The sequence below is a fragment of the Colobus angolensis genome, unplaced genomic scaffold (assembly GCF_000951035.1).
Source record: "Colobus angolensis palliatus isolate OR3802 unplaced genomic scaffold, Cang.pa_1.0 Scaffold148, whole genome shotgun sequence".
Classification (NCBI taxonomy): Eukaryota; Metazoa; Chordata; class Mammalia; order Primates; family Cercopithecidae; genus Colobus; species Colobus angolensis.
In genome coordinates this window covers 3429279-3431607 of record NW_012114577.1, presented here as the reverse complement: position 1 = coordinate 3431607, position 2329 = coordinate 3429279, and the positions used below count along the sequence as shown (strand labels likewise).

Sequence of the window (2329 nt, the reverse complement as noted above, 5' to 3'; positions counted from 1 at the left end):
GCCGGGCATGGGGGCGGGCGCCTGTAATCCCAGCTACTAGGGAGGCTGAGGCAGGAGAATCGCTTGAACCCAGGAGGCGGAGGCTGCAGTGAGCCGAGATCGAGCCACTGCACTCCAGCCTGGGCGACAGAGCAAGGCTGTCCCAAAAGAACAAACGAACAGTTACTTTAAGTGCTCTCCACCTACTTAACGTTATTTCTCTGTCATCACCAATGTTAACTGATTCGGCAGGACGGAGCTGTTCCTCTAAGAGGACACCTTGTAAAAGTCGTTGGTCGCCTGTACCATTTTCACCTCTTCCAAAGTGACATGACAATTCTCTGAAAGAAGCTTAAAATGCAAGGGATCACGTGCGGCTACTCCTAAACAAGGCCTTCCAGAAGGGACAGGGCGGCCCCAACCCACCCGACTGGACCGCCTCTCAGCACACACGCACTCCCTTCGGGCCCGCACTTCTGGGCTGGTTCAAAGCCGCACGGAACAGGCAACGCCCGGCTATGGCAATCTGGGAAGATTCCAGGAAAGGAAGAAAAGGCCAAGAGCATTGCAGGGTGACGCACCGGCCAGGAATGCTCGTTCCGGAAGCTCCCCGAACCTCTGAAGCTCACCTGTCCGCGGAGACTCCAGGTGTTCGGAGCAGCTGCCCCTCCAGCGGACCGCCCAGCAGCGAAGCTTTAGGCTCTGGCCGGAAGTGTTGTAGGAAGTCCCGCCTCCACCGGAGTGAGTTGCGGCTGGCGGAGCATAGACGAGAATGTCAACGACAGACGGTATTGGAGGCTAGAGGAGTGGTCAACCCACCCAAGCCCCGCCTCTGAGCGGGGGCCCAAGCGATTTCCCAGTGCTGCAACCTGGGATGACACAGCCGCCCAGGAACGCGCGTGTTCCATTTTAGTAGGTACCACGGAAGTGAGTTACAAATCCTGTAAGAGGCTCAGTTCCATGCGTATTGAGAGCCTACCACGTAGGCGGCATGCGGTGGTCAAAGAGAAAAATATAGTGTTAATGCCTCCAAAACTCAAAAAAAAAAAAAAAAAAAAACCGAAATTACCTAAAGCGTAAGGCAGAATGAAAGTAAATGCAGTGATAGAAAAAATAATAGAAAAGCAACTATCCTAGACATGTTAATTTCTGTTGAAACCGCCTTCGCAAAATTTTAACAGTAAGAGAAATCTGACATGGTTTACCCCCATCTTGCTTCTAGCCTCACAGGTTAGCTGTCTTTGCTCATTCCTGGGTACAGGACAAGCTAACTTTGCGAGAAATTTAGTTTATAGTTTAAATGATAATAACCCTTCCCCAAAACTGCCCTTTTAAAACTAAATGAAAGGCCACCAAGTTCGGAGGATGAGAGGGTCCTGAATTCTTCTAAGTTGTAATCGTAGTTAAATGATTACCACCCATTATTCCTCAGATAACAAATTCGCATCTTCCCCAATTATTCCTGCAGATAACATCACTGTTGTAGAACCTAAGATTGGCCTTTTGAGATGTCTTTTCAGGTTTTTGCATTTCTGACAAGTGGATGGCCCCACCCTGACTCACCAACCTGGACCCCCCACTCACGAACAAACTCAGTGCAAGGGGACAGCTTCTACTTCTTATGATTTCACCTCTGACCCAAACAATCAGCACTCCCCATTCCCTGGCCCCCGTACCTGTCAAACTATCTGAAAAACCCCCTAACATCTGAGCCTTTGGTGAGATGGATTTGAGTAATAACTCTGTCTCCCATGTGGCATGGCCAGCCTCATGTCAATTAAACTTTCTTTACTGCAATGCCATGGTTTCTGTCAATTCATTTTGTTTATGCAGCAGGCAGAAAGAACCCGTTGGTGGATACCACAGAGTCCACAACAAGAGCAGTTTGGGTAGAGTGAGTGTTAGCATTCCAAAAGCAGACTGAAGTGAGATGAAGTGGAAAGGAAATTGAGGGAGCAAAGTCAAATGACTCTTCCAAGAAGTGACCTTCTAATTGTCATATTAAATGGACATAAACAGTCAGTATCCTCGATGTCTCTACTGCTTTATACTTTGATAGTTCACTCCTTGGAACTAGAAACTAGATATTACAGTGATTGTTTTTTCTTTGGAAGAGGGGATTACAAACCACACTGGAAATGTGATAAAGGCTGTCTACCTACACACAAATTTTGCATATGATTTCAAGGACTGATTAATCCTTTGAAGCCCATGAATAGGCCTCAAAGGAGTCTATGGATCCCAAATTAAGACTCTCCTCGGCCGGGCGCGGTGGCTCAAGCCTGTAATCCCAGCACTTTGGGAGGCCGAGACGGGCGGATCACGAGGTCAGGAGATCGAGACCATCCTG

At 48.4% G+C, this 2329-nt stretch overlaps 1 protein-coding gene across 1 annotated transcript in view; it reads right to left on the bottom strand.

Annotated features, from left to right (window-relative positions):
* Positions 1-747, bottom strand: part of TBCE (tubulin folding cofactor E) — a 131558-nt gene extending 130811 nt beyond the window's left edge. Inside the window, exon 1 of the mRNA XM_011935757.1 lies at positions 609-747. The gene's annotated coding sequence lies outside the window, so the exon portion shown is untranslated. The remainder of the gene's footprint in view (positions 1-608) is intronic.
* Positions 748-2329: the final 1582 nt, after the last annotated feature.